Source organism: Canis lupus, chromosome 26, assembly GCF_011100685.1.
Source record: "Canis lupus familiaris isolate Mischka breed German Shepherd chromosome 26, alternate assembly UU_Cfam_GSD_1.0, whole genome shotgun sequence".
Lineage (NCBI taxonomy): Eukaryota > Metazoa > Chordata > Mammalia > Carnivora > Canidae > Canis > Canis lupus.
The window spans coordinates 20,252,694-20,274,296 of NC_049247.1; positions in this window are offsets into that span (position 1 = coordinate 20,252,694).

The window sequence follows — 21,603 nt, forward strand, 5'->3', positions numbered from 1 at the left end:
TTGAGGATTCCTCTCCCACTCTCTCTGTCCCATCCCTGCTCTCTCTTTCTCTCTCTCTCTCAAATAAATGAATGAATCTTTTTTTAAAAAATGAGATGTGTACATAATAGAAGGTACTCTGGTTCTCACTGGTTGGAAGCATTTATTAATGAGCCTATCATGGGGACATGAACAGGAAATATCACTTATTAAGCATCTACTAAGTGTCAAGCACTGCGAGGCCAATCAATTTGTTTGAATTTTCATGGTAGCCCTAAGCTGGTATTTTATTGGCATTGCTGGATATTTAATCCAAAGCACACAAAAGAGAAGAGACCTAAGTGAGGTAGCTCTGCTGAACTGGGATTTCAAAGCTATGAGTTGACCTCTTTATGCTGCTTTGTACTCTTGATAACACCTGTCTCTTCCATTAGCCTCTGAAGGAATTCTCATTTTCATTCCTACCTCCTTGGTCTTTTCTTCACACTCATTTTTCTACCAATGTGTCTTCTCTGCTATTGTACCACTAAATGTCAATGCTTTACAGGGATTTTTCTATGTCTAGCCCTCTCCTCACTACCCAAAACTCTCCCTGGAAGATCCCACCTAAGACAATGGCTTTAGATTTCACTCATGTGCAGAAGGCTCCCCAAATCTACAGATTAAATGTTAATCTTACCTAAAAAAACATACTTTCACAGTGAAATTTAGACTGCTGTTTGACCAAATATCTGGGTACTATAGCCTAATCAAATTGAACATAAAATTATCCCATAGAATAAAGACCAATAGGTCTTTTATGAATGAATGATTGAGTGAATACATTTAAAAATCAGTGGACAAATGAGTAAATTGATGAATCCATGGTAGATGGATGGGTAATTTGAATGGGTGGGTAGATGCATGGATGCACAATTAGATGTAGGGATGGGTAGTTGGATGGATGGAAGAGGGTGAGGATAGACAGGTGGGTGAGTAGAGAGATAGATAATTAGATGAATGGAGAGATGGACAGATAGATGGATGGATGGAGTCAGTAGGTAATGTTCTGGGCCAGAGATGGGAGAGAGACCTTCTGTCTTCTACCAACAGTGTGACCTTGGGCACATGACTTCCCTTCTCTGAGCCTCAGTTACTTTATCTATAAAATGGGAAAGATAATACTTCCTCATGAATGATTGTGAGGCTTACATGATGAGTTCATATAACAGTTCTCAAGCTTACATCAGAATCTCCTGGAGTGCTTGTTATAACCCAGATGGCTGGATTTGCCCCCAGAGTTTCTGATTGCTTAGGGCTGGTGCAGAGCCCAAAAAGGTGTATCTCTAATAAGTTCCCAGGTGATGGTGCTGCTGGTCCAAGGACTGTATTCTGAAAACCACTAAGTCCATTCCCAGGAAGCAGTTAGTGTAGTGCCCAGCACATGGTAAGTGCCCAATAAGTGACTGACTATTATTATCAGCTTTGTTATCACCATCATCATCATCACCATGACATGATCCCATGGGCCGAGAACTTTCTGGCAAGGGTCTGGATCTGCTGGCAGCCAAGATAGTGAGAACCAAGAAAGCCATTGTGGATATATGACTCTATGTCTCCTGTTATGTTCCCCGCTGTGGTCTCTGTGCATGGGAGGAGAAAAGAGGGTGCCGGAAGACATGTCTAGACCTCCTGAGCCAACGAGGGTGAGCAGATGGGGCTAGGAATTCCAAGGGTGTTAATCAGAGGATCCAGCTGTAGGAAGCAAGATCTTGGCTGTCTACGGCATCAGGGATCCCTAAAAGGGCTCTGGCATCTGGCAGAATTGAATTTGAATCCTGGTCCTGCCTCTCCCTGCTGTAGAACCCTGGGTAAGTCACTGGCCTCCTCTGTTCCTCAGTTTCCTCTACAAAATGAGAATGATACTAACAGTATCTACCCCCCCCCCAGGTTACTTTTGCAAATTAAACAAGATTTTTATCGAAAGCACTTATGGTAGTACCAAGCACATAGTCAGCACTCAAGAACTGAACTCTGTTATTAGTCTCCCACCCTCTTGGTGCATGGAGAATAGAAAACATTAAGCCCCTCAACTCCCTGGTCTCCAAATCCTAGACTCAGTAGGGAGGCTAGAGCTTTGTGTCTGCAGATCTATTTTAATTTCTTTGGTTCTGCCTGTACATCCTCCTCAGGGCACCTGCTTCTTTGGATGAAGATTTGAATTGTTACCTCCCAGAGCCAATAATACATCTCACCTCTCTGAAGACAAAGGTAAATATAATTAAAAAGTGATTATAATCTGGGACTACATTCATAAGCTTTGCTAGACCTAATTATACAGCAAGTGCAAGTCTCTGGGCGTCGAATCCTTACTGGATGGAATTTACTGACACTATCAGTTGCATGCTGGTGAGCCGGTGAGATCTGTGCCACAGCGGCAGGGTTGGTGCCACAGGAGCGGCACTGACCTAGGTTGAGCCATAACCAAACTTTGATGATGCCCCTGGTCCTGAGTTTGTTCATCTAAGGAGCATTTATTCACATCATCGATAGATCAGGTCTTGCTCTCAGGTCTTATTAGGGTCAAGGGACTTCTCAGTAAAGACAGAGTGATAAATTTGTAAAAGAGTATTGGTCTAAAAGAGTATTGGTCTAGATCCAAGAAGATCTACAGGTAGCAAATAAGCACATGAAAAGATGCTGCACATCATTAGCCATCAGGGAAATGGAAGTTAAAACCACAATGAGATATCACTGCACACTTATCAGAACGACTAAAATAAAAAATGGTGATACCACCAAGCGCTGGCAATGATATAGAGAAATTAGATCATTCATACATTGCTGGTGGGAATGAAAAATGGGTCAGTCTCTGCAGAAAAGAGTTTTGCAGTACCTGTTTTTATGAAATGAAATATGCAAATTCTATAAGACCTAGCAATTGCACTCTTGGGGATTTGTCCCAGAGAAGTGAAAATTTACATCCGCCTGAAAATCTGTACATGAATGTTTATAGCGGTTTTATTTGCAATAACCTCAAACTGGAAACAATCCAGATGTCCCTTGGTGGGTGAATGGCTGAACAAACTGGTCCACCCACATATGGAGTAGTAGTCAGTCATAAAAAGAATATCAGTGGTCACAACAACCTAGATGAGTCCACAGGAAATTATGCTCAGTGGGGGGAAGGAAAGCCAATATCAAAAAGCTGCTACCTGATTCCATTTATATGGCATCCTTGAAACAACAAAATCATAGAAATGGAGCACATATGAGTGGTTGTGGGGGTAAAGGAGGTTGTGGGGGAAGGATAGAAGTAGATGTGCCCTGAGAAGCAATAAGAGGGGTCTTTGTGGTGATTGAAATGTTTCCTGCCTTGTGCCAATGTCAATATCTGGGTTATTATATTGCACTACAGTTTTGCAACATGTTACCATTGGGGGAACTGAATAAAGGGTACCAGGGATCTCTCTGTATTATTTCTTACACCTGCGTGTAAACCAACAATTCTCTAGAATAAAAAAATAATAATCTTCTTTCAAAAGAGAACATTGGCTCCATATTTAAAACCTTGCAAAGTGGGCCACCTGGGTGGCTCAGGGGTTGAGCGTCTGCCTTTGACTCAGGTTGTGATCCCAGTCCTGGGATCAAGTTCTGCATCAGGCTCCCTGCATGGAGCCTGCTTCTGCCTCTGTCTATGTCTCTGCCTCTCTCTCTGTGTTTCTCATGAATGAATGAATGAATGAATGAATAAATAAATAAATAAATAAATAAATAAATAAATAAAATCTTTTTAAAGAACAAAACCTTTCAAAGCTTTCTATTAACTTTGTAATGGAATCTGATCTCTTGTCTTGAACTTCAGGCCCTGCTGACCTCCCAAATCATCCCATGATGCCCCATTCTCCAGACTCTAGCCACCCTAGCGGCTTTCATGTTATCTCTCGCCTGATTTCAAGCCTTCCTCTATGGCATTCCCCTCTCCATGGGATGTTTTCTCCCCTACTTTTCTCCCTGCTGGCTCCTTCTCATCATTTGGGTTTCAACTTAAATGTCACCTCCTCATGGAAGCCTTCCTTGATTTCCTCCAATCAGCCCTCTCCACAGTTCTTGCTCACTGTCTCCTTTGCTTTTTTGATAGCACTTAAATAAATTTATAATGATTAATGTATTTCCTGATTTACTTATTTATTTCTTTAGTCTGCTCTGCTACAGTATAACCCTCTTAAGGGCAGGGACCACCTCAACCCTGCTTACTAGCCTGTCACCAGAGTCTACTGAGTAGCTGGCACATGGTAGAGACTCCATAAATATTTGCAAGTGGAAGGGGGGAGGGGAAGAAGGAAAACCAGAAGGGAAGGAGGGAGGAAGGGAGAGAGAAAGGGAGGGAAGGAGAGAAGGAAGAAAATAGGAGATTGGAGGGAGGGAGGGTAGGGTTTGGGGGATGTCAAGGAGGCAACGACATCAACAGGACTTTGGCTGTGGATGAAGGGAAGAGGAGAAATCTATAACGACACCCAGTTTTGACTTAGGCATCTTGGCAGATGCAAGTACCATTTGTCCTTCCCAAGGAAGAAATTGTTTGTGACTGGGGAAAGAGGACAAGTAAAAGTTCATTTCCAATGTATTGATCTCCTTCATCTACCTGCTTCCCCATGTCCTTCTGTCTCCGGTTATCTTCGGCATACAGAGGAGTCCACACAGAGCCAGCCACTAGCCAGCTAAGCAAAGGGAATGTGGTTCAAACTGAAAATGAAAATGATCGATCCTTTAACACTTTTTTTCTTTAAACTCAAGGACGTGGACATAGATGTGTCAGCTAGGATACAAGGGGAAGTTACACAAATAAGAGGGCTGGAAGCTATCAGTGGAAAGGATGGGGTGGGGGGCTAGGGAGGAAGGGACAAAAGCAAGGAAGGAATGTATTTGGTTTTACAGAACCAACACTTCCGGCCAAGGAGACACCCAGCTAAGGGCTTCTCCTGATAGTCCCTTATGTGACCCAGTTTGTCCAGGTTGGGAGCTCTTTTTTTTTTTTTTTTTTTTTTTTTTTTTCAGGTTGGGAGCTCTTATCAGTTGGCTCAAGCTCTCCTGAGTTGTCCTGAAGGTACCTCTTGCTCATTATAATACAAAGATCTTCCCTTATGTTTTTCTGCCATGTTTTTGAACACATAATGCCTGCACCAGCATGTTGACAGGCTAGGCATGAGCCATTGAACCATTGTGCCTAAGTAATAGAACATGTGTAAGTTCCTTAATGTATCTGCCAGTTCTCCAGCCCTGCCACCTAAGACACAGAATGAAAGCTTCCTGCCCCAACCCACTGGGAGTCGGTGCCTGGGGAGCTAGCTCCCTGTCTCCTTACACGTAAAAACTAATAAAAACTTCTTTGCTTTCAACACCTCCTTGGGTTGTGTGTTCAATTTCATGCACCCCAAGCAGCCGACCCCTTGAGTTCAGTTACAAAGCCTCACTGATGGAAGGTGAGGCTTTGCTACTGGAGTTTCATAGGATTTCCTTTGCAAAGCCACCGTCGTGTGATGTGCACTGACTCTGAACCTTCAGGTCACCTCTCACACCTAATTTGATCACCGGTTTTTTGTTTTTGTTTTTAATTCCAAGGACTTTCCTTTTCAATGAGGGTTTGTATAGCATTCGTTCTCCTGTTCATAGAAACATTCCCCTTTCTTTTCACACTACATTTAATGTAATCAGTTTGCTTAATTAAATTGTATAATTATAAGAACAAGGGCAACTAGCATAAGCAGGTTTGGGAACAGATACCACTGATTTGGAGTGAGCATGCAGCTCGCTGGTGGTGCCAAGTGCTTGGGCGAGCAAGCAGGAGGTCTACTAGCCATCAGGGGGTGGCCGGCATCTGTCATCATGCTTTACTGAGTAAATGAGAGCTTGTAAACAAGGAAAGTTGGTTAAGAGGAAGTTGGCTAAGATTCAGTTAAGTATTTACTTAAACATTTAGGTAAATAGTCATTTAATGAATGAATGAAAATTGGGATCTAGTCTAAATCACTCCACCAGCCTCAATGTCCTTGCCTGTAAAATGGGCCTGAGGCTAGTTAAGTGACGATATTGTGGTGGTCATAAATTAGGACAAAGTGTAAAACCCTGGCACCTAGCTCCTGGCCGAAGCTCAAGCTAGAGCACATTGTCCCAGAGCCTTCAGCCTGAGCCTCTGCATGTTGATGACTTTGTACAAAAGCAGCTAGGATCTCCTTTGCTATTCTCTCTGATGCTCCAAAGACATAAAGAGAAATGTGATCGATGGTATCCCCCAAACTCAAAGGCCAATCAAGTTCCTCCCTCCTGCAGAAGCCCGACCCAATCCATCAAGCAGAAAAGACTCAGACATTGAGGTCAGGCAGGCTGGGTTTGAATCCTGACTCAACTCCACGTTGACAGTCTTCCTGGGCAAGTGGCTTAACTTCCGGAGCCTCAGTTTCATCATCTGTAAAATAGGAGTTAAAATGTATGTACGTGAAGCACTAAATTTTGTGTAGGATGTAGTAGGTCTCTATTATGATTATCCTTATTGTTATTAAGGGCTGGGAGACACAGGCAACCCACCAGATAGCCCCTGGTCGTGCAACAGTGAATGTTGCTTTTATGTCCTACAGAGGAAAAAGCAATTTGCCATTTCCTCTCCCACTTGGGTTGATTGCAGTTTCCTTCTGATTAATATTTATGAGGCTGGCTTTGTGCCATTGCAGGGAAAGGGCCTGTTTGTTGAGCAGAGGTCCATAAATCTATATGGTAATTATCCTCCCCTCCGTTCCAGTGCCCCTAGAAGCAAAGATAACCGAAACAAGGTGCCCATGAGTATAATGGGTAGGATACACTAGCCATGGAGAAATCAGGTGTGCAAAACCTCTGCAGGAAATGTGCCAGGGGTGGGGGGCGGTGGCAGGGGGGAACTAGGGTTTCTCAAACTCCCACAGTGTCAGGATCAAAGGTCCTCAGAAGTTGTCTGGCCTGATTTGCTTGCCTAGCATCTATTCCACCCACTCTGGTGACACCCTGCCCCCCACCCCCGATTTTCACTGGGGAGACATCACCGGGCACCTACAAGAGGAGTCCAAGATCCAGATGTGGTCAATCTGCATCGTCCAGCCCCTTCTCCGCAGTAATTGTTTTATAAGGGCATGTGACTGAAGCTGGCCTAATCAGAATGAACCTTGGGACTCTACCAACAAAAGGGGTGCTGGCAGTGCTGGAGGGGGCTACGTGGAGAGAGCCTGCCTGAGAAGCAAACCAAAACAGAACCTCTGGAAGACAGAAGAAACCAATTCTGGGTGATAGTATTTACTTATGATGCAGCTGGGCCTGAAGTCCTACACTCCAAACTTTATATGGACTGATAAATGACTTACTGCCTTAAGCCAGTGGAATTTGGCTTCTTTTACTTGCAATGAGAGAATCCAGGGAAAGTTTGCCTCTTCACTTGATGGATAAGGTTATTGAATCCCAAAGAAGGAATGTGGCTTGGCCATGGTCACACAGAAAACTTGTGTTGGAATTCAGTATGGATTGATCTCTGTGTTTTAAAAACACATACTACACAAAACTTTTAAAAATGCTGGTACCTAATGTTGGCAGGGTATGAGGAAGTAGTATATTCATACACTAGAAAGAGTGAAAATTAGTAGAGCTTTCTGGGGGGGGGGCATTCTGGCAACAGAATAGGTAGACATCCTGTTGATATTGATTGATTGGTTGATTGATTGATTGTAATCTCTACATCCAACGTGGGGCTCGAACTCACAACCCTGAGATCAAGCATCCCATGCTCTCCCAACTGAACCAGTCAATCATCTCTCCTGTTGCAACTCAATATTATATGGGAGCCCTGGATGCATAAATCCTGCCTAAATGTATGTGTATCTCTCCAACTTGGAATTCCCTTGAAGAATTTGTGCTAAGGAGGGATGCTGGGGTGGCTCAGTGGCTGAGCGTCTGCCTTCAGCTCAGGTCATGATCCGAGGGTCATGGGATCGAGTCCCACATCAGGCTCCCCATGAGAAGCCTGCTTCTCCTTCTGCCTGTGTCTCTTCCTCTCTCTGTGTGTCTCTCATGAATAAATAAATAAAATCTTTAAAAAAAAAAAGAATTTGTGCTAAGGAAATAATCTAATGGGCCAAGGAAGATTTAGACACAAAGATGTTCATGACCATATTGTTTATGATAGTCATGTTTGGGAGAGGAAAAAACCTTAATGAGTAAAATGGCTAAATATACAGGACACATCCATAAAATACAATCTATGAAATGGCTAAAAATCATATTTAAAGGGTATTTTATTACACAGGAAAATGTCTATATAATCTATTAAGTGAAAAAGGCAGGTTGCAACCTGATTTATGATGCCATGTGACCCAACGTAAGGGAGGAGGCAGCAGTATTTACATACATATATATGTGAATGCAGCATAGAATATAGGCAGAGAGAAAATAAGCCAAAGTATTAGTAATGTTTATCTCTGGGTAATATTTATTTGCTTTTTTGTGCTTTTCTGTGGTTTCCAAATATATTACAATGAACATGTGTTACTTATGTAATCAGAAAAAAAAATTGAAGTGTAATATTTTTTTTAAAAAATTGAAATGATGCAGGTTGGTAAGAAATAACTGGGCCAGCCAGCAATGGGGACGTGGTACAGCCTCTGTCAGCCACTTTGTGGATCCACAGAGGCTCCAAAATAATTACCTCAGCGATAGAACCGCATCCATAACCTAAATTATTAGAGTAGCAAACTTGTGTTAAACCTGCGCTCAAAGCCAGGCAGTGCACTCAACGTGCTACACACGGCATCCTACTTCTCTCGAGGACTTCTAAGAAAAGGCATCATTAGTCCCATTCTACAGATGAAATAGCTCGTGCTTAGAATGGGTGAGGGTTTTGCTCCAAGTCACAAAGCTGGGCAAGTAGCTGTGTGGATATTCAGACCCCACTTATCTAATTCAGAATTTAGCTTGCAATGGCTACTGCTCTTCCTGGCCTGGTAGAGGCGGGGAGGGGCCCCATTTCCCAGGGGAGGCAGCTGCAGCTTGGAGGGGTGACGTCATTTGTCTGGGATCACACAGGTGGGAAATGGCTCCTGGTTTGTCCCCAGAGCCCAGGTACCATCTACTGTCCCGGCTGCCGCTGGACCAGCCGGCTCAGGCTGCGGTGGGAGGCCCACCCTCTCATGGGTCTGTGCTCTGGAGAACTGTGGTGTTAATTACCAGAATCACTTTGTGCTGATCCCCCACAACTAGGAGCCTGCTGAGACCCATTTCTGTGGCCTGTAAGCCTCAAATTGACCACAGGTAATGGGAGTCATTTTTAAAGAGGCCTTTATTGTTGCCAACCTCAGCTGTGTTCCTGAGCCAGCATCTATTCCTCAAACAAGTGTTTGAAAGGGCGTTTGAGAAGCCAAGTGGGGGAGAAAATGCTCCGATTCCATCTGACCATTCTGGAAAGGAGGCCCACCTTTGCAAGGCAGCCGCTGAGAGAGAGGAGAAGGAGAAGAAGGAGGAGGAGGAGGGAGGGAAGGAAGAGCGGGGAGGAGGAAGGGAGAAGCTCTTTAAATTTAAGGTCTAAAAATGGAGACAGGTTTATGCTGACTCAGCCATGCTCTCTACTCCAAATCTGGGCTTACACGTTCATCTTTCCTCCCACACTTATGGAGCACCTGCTGTATACCTGGCAGGGTGCTAGGGGCCCAGGTGATGAAGATGAGAAAGACACGGTCGTGCCCGTGGAAAGCTCACAGGCTAGAAGCCAGTCAGAGCAGCCATTCATTCAGATGGGGGTTCGTGCATCCATGTACTCACTCAGGAAATATTTAGCGAATAACTCCTCCAGAGTCCCCAAAGTAGCTTCAGCCCAAACTACTGGGACGGAAGATGCTGCAGGTCTGGTTCAAGAAGCAAACTCTGAGGCCGAGTTCACGTGCAGCAAAGACAGCCCTTGGGAGGAACACCTATGGGAGGGTGGAGAACAATGAAGAGAAAAGAGAAGCCATGTACAGACTGATACCAGCTTTAGCCAACCCCACGAGAGACCCCAGAGCTGGGGGGCCTTCCAGCCTTGTCCCAAGTTGGGGCCAGATGATGGGGCTTTTATTCTCCACATTAGCCAGTCACTGGATGTGGTCACCCCGGGAAGGACATGCCCATGGGTGAGGTGGTTCTCTGCAGCTGAGGTATCCCCAAATGGGGTGAGGGCAGAGGACTGCCTGCCAACAGGACTGTGAGAAGGATCTGGGCAGTGACTCCCCCACGTCTATCACAGGAGAGGGAGCAACTGAGAAAAACACTAGCTGAGCCCTGACAGATTTTTCCTTCTGCCTGAGAAAATCCATTCTGTGGAATAGGTAAAATTGTGCAACCATGAAGGTGAAAAGCCATTCATTTATTCATTCATCCGTCTATTCGATATTGATCAAACAGCTGCTATATGCCAGGAATGCTAAGGATAACACCCATGTGACAAGAGAAACCCATGCCTGCCATCAGAGAGACATTGGACAGCACCATAATAAAGTCTTTTGGCGTAGGGTATATACCAAAGGTACATATAAGTGTGTGTTATGACAAGAGCTACAAAGGAGAAGCAAGGCATGGGTTTAGAGAGGTATGTGTATCTCTAGCAGTGAACAATGTACAAAGTCATTATCTATAAGAAGTGATTAATTCTAGGGCAATATGTTCAGGGAAGGCTTCCCAGAGGAGGTGACATTTGGGCCGAGTCTGGAAGGCAGAGTAGGAGTTCACAATAGGTGGAAGCAGAGGGAGGAACATTTAAAGGGAAGGAAACAGCTGGTACAGAGCTGCCAAAGTTCAAAATCATGCCCCCCCCCCAAATGGAGAGGAAGAATCTGAAGCCCCAAACTGAACTTTGGGAGCCCATTTCTCCCAGGAGTTATAAGGTGTTAAATATTCCTGAGCACAGGCCGTGATCTGAGAACCAGCAAGAGAGGCACCCAGATCTTTACTTCAAGGAGTTTATGCCAACCAGCTTGGCCTGTACTTTGGTCACTTGGGGGCAATGTGCCTCCAATAGCTGTGCTTTTCAGCCAGAGGAACACTAAGGCGGCCCCCATCGGGCATCCCCCCACCCCACAGCACAACAGTGACTGCATGAGCCCATATGATGCAAATGCTTTCATAGATGCCCTCGGCAGCTCCTAGGAGAAGCAGGTGCTCTTCGCCTGGGTGGCTACCTCAGCCATACACCGTTAACTCCTCATAGAGCCCTGTAGAGACTCAGTGGTAACATTTTTCAACATTTTTCAGAGCAAAATGTCTATGCAGTCTAACTCTCTCAGACCGATGAAATCTGGATTCTGTGGCTGTCAACAGTTTCTACAAATATCTCTGTAGGCCAGTCCCCTGGCAATAATAATATTAGTAGTAGCTAGTGTTTAGGAGGGACAGCCTACATGCCAAGGATATTGTTAAATGGTTACCTGTATCATTTCAAATTATCCTGACAAGTTTATAAAGGGGGTCAGATGTTCTCATCTGTTGCAGTTGAAGAGAAACCTCTCACAGAGAGGCTGAGTCATTTACACAAGATCACACAGTCAGTAAGCTACTCCTCAAGCCTCAAACCCCATCTAAAACCAAACCCAAGGTCAAGTTCATGATCACCATGCACCTTGCCTCCCTGTGCCATTTTTCACCTCCTTCCTCCCCCTTGAGACTGGCATTGACATTTGAAGACCTGGCTTTTTGTTTTGTTTTCATTTTAAGATTTTCTGTTTTTTTCAAGGAACCTCTACATCCAACATGGGGTTCGAACCAGCAACCCTAAGATCAAGAGTCACATGTTCTACTGACTGAGCCAGCCAGGCACCCCAAAGACCTGGCTTTTGAAGGGCTCTGGTGATTTCTCCAGTAGTAAGCTAACCAGCAAAGGTTTTTCTTACTGGAACTAACTTTTCCCCATTATCAAATACCTACCCATTATAAAACTATTTTTGTGTAAATTAAAGCAATGAAAAAGTATCAACAGCTTCATGAGTACCCCACAAGCAACACAAGGTGGTTAATATTTTGATACATTTGCTTTCTGCCTTTGTTCAGAATCTTATTTCTGCTGTTGCAGATTTATCTTCCTGGCTTGGAGCTCAATCACACACACACACACACACACACACACGCACACGCACACACACACAAACACACACATACTCCCCTATTATGAGCATTGCCCAACTTGGCATACATACTGCATCATCATTTTTAGTGGCCACATAATATTCCAGGAAGTGGGATGGTACAGAATTTTTTGGCCTGTTTTGGACAGGTGGGCTGTATTCCTTTCTCAGCTCTTTACAAGTTCTATCACAGCTAACATGCTTCTGTCTGTAAAGCTTTTGTTTCATATTTACGATTATTGCATGAAGAAAGAATTTCAGAAGTACAGTTACTACAACCAAAGTCATAAACAATTTAAAGACTCTCGGTATCTAAGGGCCCCCATTGCTTTCTGCAGGCATTTGCGTCGATACAAGTGGCCTCCGGCAATGAACGAGCCCGACGGTGTATTTTCCCCTTTATTTTATTTTTTCACACAAGTACAACACGTTTGTCATAGAACAGCAGTGTGTGTTTTTAATAAACCCAAATAGAGATTTCTCCCCCAAGGTCATGCCATCCATCTTTCTTTCACATACGTACTGCCAATTTAGTCTGTGCCGATCATACAGGGTCTCCCTGTGAGGGTTACTATAGCAGCACAGAAAACAAGGTGATCATTAGCTCTCCTGAGCTCGGCACTGGGAGATAAGAATAGAACACTTAGGGCGCCCACCTAAACAGAGCCAGTCTTTAGAAATTTTCCATAATAGCCTCATGCTGCAGCTGGTCCCACTAGAAAGTTCTATTCCCTTGCAGAATTGGCTGCTGCCACTGCAGTGAGCACACGGAGATGTTCCAGCTCTTAAGGACATCAGGCCCACCTTGGTACCATGGAGTCTATGCAGACAGACCTCCAGCACTGGGAGCTATAGATGTATCACTCTTAAACCCTTTGCCCCCACCCCTGTTTCCTACTCTGCTTCTGCTTCTGACCTCATCACTTGTTTCTGGTTGGCAGTCTTACCCACCTTGGATCACAACCTGGGACTGGTGCCCCATTGGAGACCTGGCTTCCAGTTCCGTGCTCACAAGGGACACTTACTGGTCACCAGTTGCTGGCCTGCCTTCCCCAATACACATCACTTGCATCTGCCCCTCTTTCTTCTCCACTGCCATGCCAACCCCCCATCACCCCTCGCCTGCGCTAGGGTGATAACACCCTAATTGGTTTCCTCTTCCATTCTACAGGAGAGTTATCTTTTTAATGAAGTTGTAGTCAGCTCCTGCAAATAAAAATCTAGTCATGACAAATCTGGGTATAGCCTTCCAGTGATTTCCCACTGGACTTTGGATACAGACCAATACTCTGGTCTTTCTGCATCTTCCACCTCGCTTCTTGCTTTAACATCCTGACTCTTTTCAATCTGTCCAGCCCACAGGCATCCTACCTCCCACGTGGACTTCTCCCATGCTGTTCCCTCTGCCTTCCCTGCCCTTTCTCCCTCCTAGTCTTGAGTCCTCCCTTTCCGAGTCTTGGCTTAAAAGTCACTTCTTCAGGGAAGCTTTCCCTGACCATTCATCAAACAGCACTGGGAACTCCTGTTGAACCTGGCCGTAGCTCCCGGTGCTTTTCCCATATAGCACGTGTTAAAGTTTAAAACCACACCTTTAAGCAGTTTTTAAAGCTTGAGATGAAATTGTATGCTTATGGGTGATGTGCATATCTTCTTTGTAGAAATATCTGTTCAAGTGCTCTGCCCATTTTAAAATTGGGTTGTTTGTTTTCTTGTAGCTGAGACATAGGTGTTCCTTATATATTCTGAATACTAATCCCTTATCAGATATACAACTGGCAAATATTCTTCTCCCATTCTATAGGTTGCCAGGGAATCTTTTATAGTGTCTGTGTACCCCATACCTGGAAGATTCATAATGGCAAGGAGCACATCCATTCCACTCATCAGTATATTGCAAGCATCTAGCACAGTACCTGCAACATAAAAGATGCTCCATCAACATTTATTGAATGATAATTCAATCAGCTACTGCAGGGAGACTCTTCTACTGGGGCACCTCTCCTTCCCATGTCCTTCTTGGCCTGTTTTTTGATGAGATTCTTGGTGCCTGGAACCCAAGCAGACTCCTTGAAGCAGGTGGAAGGGATGTTGCCACAAGAGTAAAAGTTGCTACCTTCATTCCTCTTCTGCAGCTTTCTCTCAGTGACTAAAATCCTATTTTATGGGAAACTGCAGGCTTTCCTTTGCTGTTTTTTGTTGTTGTTGTTCCCCTGCAGTGAATAACATTTCAGTTCACTGCAAAGCCGGAGCATCTCCCACAACTGTGCCAGGAACAAAACCTTGAGAGAATTAGAGAGAACAAAATCAGCTTGGTCAGGCAAAAATAAACCATGGAATCCCTGGGAAGTTGTCTAGAGCCAGAATTTCTGCAGGAGAGCCAGGGCCTGGAAGCGGCTGGCTGGGCGGGGAAGCCAGTGTGATATTTGATTTGTGTGCTGGGAATGGGGGCTCGGGGCAAGTCTTAACTGCAGTGGTGAGCCTTGTTATTAGATGTGTGGTTATTAGATGTGCAGTTGTGTTGGCCATCTTGTAGGGCCATCTCCACAATGCCAAGAGGAGAGAAACGAGCTGGATGTATGTCATCATGATGCTTTTAAGCAGGAATATCCATGCAATTAGATGGACAGCAGAACCACTCAGGGGGAGAGAGGTACTACCCAGTGTGGCCCTGTCCTTGGTGGCAGCAGAGGCTGTGTGTAAGGAATACATTTGAAGACAGGTACCAGGAGGACACAGCCCTACTCTTGTTCCCACCATCAGCTTCTCAGGTGACCCCTGGGGTCAGCCTGCCATGCCACCTGGATGGTCCCTCTCCTTTAAAATCCCCTAGTTACCTAAAGCCCGTAACAAAGAAGTGATTCTGCAAGATGTCACACGGGGAGGGACCATGTCCATCTTGTTGACCACTAGGTGCCCAGCACTTACCTGGCAGGGAATACGCTCCCCATAAATAATTGTTTTATGAATGAATGAGTTGCTCTGTCTGGCACATAGTAGAGGTTCAATGACCATTGGCTGAATGAATGGAGGTGAATTCCTTATGGCCACCTCCATATCAAGTACAGAACCACAGGGAGGTAGTCGGAAAGTTGATGGATGAACAAATGAATGGACAGAGGAGTGAATGAATGAATCTCTCTTTCGTATTCACTATTATATCTCCAGTATCCACCACAGGGCCTGGCAAAGAACAGGTGCTCCTTGAATGTGAATGAATTAATTAAGGGCATTATAATGTAAGCAAGCTACCAGCTTGAAGTGCACCCTTGCCATAGAAGTGCATGTTTGTTACTTTTTAAGCTTCTGAACTTGGGTATTAAAGGCCATAAAATAACTAATTACTAATGCTAAATATTGAAGTTAAAAAACATTCAACAATTATTTTTACTCTACCACTAACCCACATATCTTTGAGATCAATCACATCCACCTCAGAAATGATTAACTAGTAGTTCTGAATCCCCCCCAACCCCCGCTTCTTCTTTCTCTGTCCCTCTCTCTGTGTCTCTAACTATGTATACATACATCTCTATAAATTTAAGTAGTTGTCCCTTAACAACACAGGGGTTAGGAACATTGATAGCATGGTTGAAAATTAGCACTTAACTTTTGACTCCTCACAAAACATAACCAATAGCCTCCTATTGACTCCTACTCCCCTTACCAGTAACATAAATAGATGGTTATATAAAATATCTGATTTACATTTAATATATACTGTATTCTTACAATTAAATTAGCTAGATAAAAGAAAACATTATTAAGAAAACCATAAAGAAGGGAAAATGCACTGAACTGTATTTATCAAAAACAATCCATATGTAAGTGATCCCATGCAGCTCAAACCTATGTTGTCCAAGAGTCAACTGTGTATGTGTGTGTGTACTTACACTTACACCTTCACACGTGCTTGCAACTCACATATACTCACTCATAAGCTGACACAAGTACGTATGCATAATTATATGCTCACTCATATTCTCAATATACCATGTCACATGCACTCATAGACTCACATTCAAACACACTCACACACTCATTCTCACACACTCTCATATACTCATACTATACTTTTGATCTCCAGCAAGTCATTAGCCTCATGGTATCCATTTTTCCTTCTATGAATTTCTGGCTCATGCCCAGGTAAAAAATATTAATGGAGCACCTGCTATAGGTCTTATTTCTGCTAGTTCCTGGGAATACCCAAGAGGAAGGTACAGTCTGCCTTTAAGGACCTAAAGCCTGATGTGAGAACTACATGCCCATGTGTATAATTGTCGTGAGTTGAGTTGTGTCCCCAAAATCCATAAGTCTTAACCCCCAGTACGTCAGAATGTGACCTTATTTGGAAATCAGGCTGTTGCAGAAATTCTTATTTACAATAGGTCATTAGGGTGGGTCCTAATACAATGTAACCAGTGTCCTTATAAAAAGAGGAAATGTGGACACAGACCCACAGAAAGAATGCCATCTGGAGATGAAGGCAGAAATCAGGACGATGTTTTACAAGCCAAGGAACACCAAAGATTACCAACAAGCCATCAGAAGCTGATGGAGCAGATGCTCCATAAATATTCTTTGAACCTGGGTATGAATCAAAAATTCACAGAAGGAGGAATGCCTAGAATGGGTCTTGCCTCACAGCCCTCAGAAGGAACCAACCCTGTTGACACCTTGACCTTGGACGTTCAGCCTCCAGAACTGTGGAACAATAACTTTCTCTTATTTAAGCCACTCCATCTATGCTACTTCTTCGTGGCAGCCCTAGCAAACTGAAATAGTAAGCAAGGAGAATTCAATCAGAATTTGCTCATTGACTAACTGAGCATCTCCCAAGACTCTGCTAGGTAGATACTTTGATTGTGGGCTCCACGACAGGCAGAGGCCATCTCTATTTTATTCATCTCTGGGTTCCTAACTCAGAGTGGAAGTACAGGAAATACTGCCAATGCATATATGAATCAGTGACCGAGAGAATGAATGAAAAATCAGCAGCAGGACTCTGGAAATAAAGTCTGGGGGAGTCTTTTCACATCGCAGTAATGACAGATGATGGATGGATGGAAATACCCTGGGATAGTAGGATCAGAGCCACAGAGATGTGAGCATCCTTGGAAATAAGTCAGACAAGATGCACAGCTTGTGTTTACATGATCATTTTTTGTATGGGAGATAGAATCCTTTTGGTTTGTGAATTTTATACCTTTTTCGAATGTATCCATAGTGATGTAATACATTGATATTAAAAGCTCGATTTATATTCAAGTCTTCACACCCCTTTCTTCTGCCCACCTTTCTAGCAGCTGGGAGGAATCCTATCAGATCACCCTCAGGGAATAGAGGCAGAAAAAGACTGAAGAACCCAAGTACTGGCTTTGAGTTCTTAGGTAGACTTTTGTGAATCTAGTACGGAAACCATGGTATTGAAAGCCGTGGATCTCAACCAAAAATTTCAAACGTTTGAGAAGAAAAAAAGATACCCTCCTTTTTTCTAAAGTCCAGAAGCTGGCTTTAAATATCAAGAACCTGGGATGCCTGCGTGGCTCAGTGGTTGAGCATCTGCCTTCAGCTCAGGGTGTGATTTCAGGGTCCGGGATTGAGTCTGCATCGGACTCGCTGCATGGAGCCTGCTTCTCCCTCTGCCTGCATCTCTGCCTCTCTCTGTGTGTCTCTCATGAATAAATAAATAAATTCTTTTAAAAAATAAAAAAAATATCAAGAACCTGAAGCATAAACCAGAGTGCCCAAGAGTGTGTGAAGTCATAATACCCACTTTTCCACAGCAGTGGACCAAAAAGAGAATCAGCAGGGGTACCTGAGAAGAGCCTCAGGGTCTTGGTCTTGAGGCAGAAGAAGACACAGGGGCCACTGAAACCCCTATAAATTGAGGTATATCCTGGGGCTTCTAGTTTCCCATGTAGGCCTGAAGTTCAACATGGTGCCTGGACCAGCAAGGAACAATGGAGAAGGAAGTTGTCCAGACCAGATGCCAGCAGAGCCAGCAAGGACAGAACACGTCTCTGGACATAGCACCCAGGGATAAGGACAGGGGGTGAGGGAAGAGAATCCTGAATTGATCTCGTCATTACTCAAAAAGAGATTGAGTTTAAATCTCCCCCCAAAATGTGACTCTGTTGCCTTGACTTAGCCAAGTTAGTACTTCCACTTGCAAAGAGTTTCATGAACTAAGCTGAATTTATTATAAAGAAGAAAAAGAAAGGACACAGATGTCTGTGGCCAGTCATGGCTGTTTATCAACTGGGTGAACTTTGAGATTAAATCAAACTACTTGAAAGATACTCTTGAAACATCTTGAATTTGCAGTTTTTGTAGGATAGACAGATTTAGCAAACAAAAATGTAGGATGCCCATATTTTATCTGGCAACCCTAAGTTCTTGGCACACTTACCTAGTGCTCAAGTGGAAAAAAACCTGCTTTCTGAGATAGGGGGTTGAGGTTAGGGATCTTAGCTAGCCCTTAGTATGGGGTTTGCAAAGGCATAGCATGTAAACAAGCCCCTGGACCCACCTGCCCCCTGCCCTGTGCTGTAGAGACAGACATCACAAGTTGATTGCTGAACCTCACCATTTTTTTCCAGTAGAGCACTCTAGACCACAACTTTCGATTGATGGGAGTTGGCATAGAGGTTGAAATAAATTGCCCTCCTGGAGTGAATCTGAATTCAGACTCAAAGTGAGTGACAGTGCCAAGAACAGCCCCAGGGACTCCTGCTCCCCAACTGGGCACTTTCTACTGGAGCCACAGGGTTCTGTTTTGCTGTATCTATAGTTCCTTTGTAACAGGCATCATGTCTTGTGTTTGCAGGAGAGAGAACGTCAAAGATTCACCCAGGGGCACCTGGATGTCTCAGTCAGTGGAGTGTCTGAATCTTGATTTCGACTCAGGTCATAATCTTGGGGTCCTGGCATTGAGCCCCACATCGGGCTCTGTGCTCAGCAGGCAGTCCGCTTGAGGATTTTCTCTCTTCCTCTCCTTCTGTTCCTCATGCGTACTCTCTCTCTCTCAAATAAATCAATCTTTAAACAAAAAAAAAAAAAAAGGATTCATCCACCCGGGCAGGCCACAGGAGGGACAGGCTGCTCCCAAAAGGGTTGACATTCAGAGACAACAGGAGATTTGCTCCAAAGCCACAGTCCTGAGTACAAATCCTAGCCCCTGCATTTCCAGGCTGTATGATTTGGGGCCAGCTACTTTTCTTCTCAGAGACTCAGTTTCTGCATCTGTAAAATGGGCACTGTTAGAATTCACCTCACTGGGTGGTTGGAGGGTTGAATGAGATGAGATGATTCAGTGAAAGCCCAGCCCCTGGTGTATTTTGGGTGCTCACAAAATGGTAGTTGGTACCATTCAAGATCCTGCAGGACCGTCCTGGTGCCACTACCATCCTTCCCTGCAGCAGCTGTTTTTCATTATATTTTGAGCTTTGTTAATGAGTCATTCACCCCCAAGAGCAAAACGGGGGACAGGAAAGGAAGGGTTGACTTGTTCTGCAAGTGACGTGGCCTGTCCAAGCCTTGGTTTTATTGGTTGCACAGTGGGCAATGGGGATGGGAATGGGAGTTCCCCAAGGGCTCTGCAATGGCAGGGGAGAAGATGGGTGTGTGAGCACTTGCTTCGTAGGCACCGTGAGCAGGGCTTTCACTGTGCAGTGGTTCAGTTTGCCAACAGCAGTCTGGCCTGGCACCTGGCCCATGGCAGGCCAGGCTCCCTGAGTAAGAGGAAATGAAGTTTGACTCAGGCTTTGGTTAACGCTCCACTGCAGCTGGCCAGGCCTCCCTCCGCAGAGGTTAGTGCCGGCGACACGGCTGAGCTTGGCAGGGCCCTGGCTTGGAGGGAAGCCGCCTCTGCCAGGCGGAGGGCAGGCGGGAGACTCAGCCACACATCACCGCAGCAGCAGTGGATCGGGTCCAGGAGGAGAAACCCAGAGGAGCAGAATCCAGACGCTGCTTCCCAGTCTCTCATGTCTGGTCTTCTCTGACATCAGAGGATGAATATAACACCAGGTGAGAACTTCCCTCGGCTATTTTCCAGCTTTTAGGCACGGGGACACAGAGAGGGTGAGCCACCTGCCCAGGGTCTCCCAGCCAAGAAAGCGAAGGACCCAGACTCCAATCCAGGTCTATTAGATGCCCAAACCCAAGCTGTTAAGCATCTTAGCTTGCCCTCTGGGATAAATTCAGGTATGAGGGTGAGGGGTGCGTACAGACAGGACCTCCAGGCCCTCCCTAGGAGTGCTACCTTCCCAGCACCCTCAATGTGTTCGCCAACCCAGAACCTATCAGCGGGGGATTTTATGGAGGTTTCATCACACAAGCTTGCTCAACTACATTACTGGCCACTGGTGATCCTCAAGCCCCTCTCTGCTCCCAGGAGGAGGAGGGGTGGGTCTGAGAGTTCCCAGCTTCTAATGCAGGCTTGGTCTTCCTGTCCACCAACCCCCACCCTGAAGCTATCTAGGGACCAGCTAAGAGTCACCTCCCTACCTCCCTCATTAGAACAGAAGACGCTTCTGTCAGCCTTATCTCTCAGGAAGTTCCAAGGGTTTTGGAAACCGAGCCAGGACCTGGGCATAAAGACCAAACACCTTTCTAAGATACCATAGACTCTTGTCCTGTTAATATACCTCCTTCTACCCTGGTAGTTTTCATCTATTAACCTCCTAGGGGCACCAGTAAAGACAGAATGAATTTATGAATATAAAGTGCTTAGAACAGTGCTCAGCACAAAGAAAGACCTCTGTGAGCGTTTATTTCTGCCATTCTTCTTGCTGTTTTAATTAGGATTAATATTGTTATTACCCAAGATCAAATTGCTACAAAATAACATTTAAAGCGGGGTAGGGGTTTCTGGGGTGCCTGTATGATGCAGTCAGTTGAATATCAGACTCTTGGTTTCAGCTCAGGTCATGATCTCAGGGTGGAGAGATTGGGCTCCACATGGGTCTCTGTGCTCAGCAGGGAATCTGCTTGAGATTCTCTCTCTCTCTCTCCCTCTGCCCCTCCCCTTTCCCCCACTAAAATAAATAAATAAATCTTAAGAAAAATAAAAATAATAAAGTTGGGTCTGTGTGATTTTTCTGCGTCCATCCTGTGTCCTTGTTCCCAGGCCAGTAGTTCCCAGACATTTGGACATCACTCGTCAGTCATAAAAGTAGAACAGAATACTAATCAAAACTAAAGTAAATGTATATGGATTGACGTCAAGTTCTTTCATTTTCTCGTTCAGCAAACAGGACAGTTTATAAAAATGATTTTCCTCTCTCACCACATTCTTTCATAAAGTACAGGCATTTTAACACTTAAGAGGTTGGGGGAATCATCCTCATAGGACAGACGAGAGCCCTTTAAATTAAATAAATGTGGCTTTCCGAGCACTCGCTCCACATTATTCTCTTTATTTCCCCTTCGACCAGTGGGGACCTCGTCAGAGCCCAATCCAGGGCTTCAGGCCAGCATTCTGAAT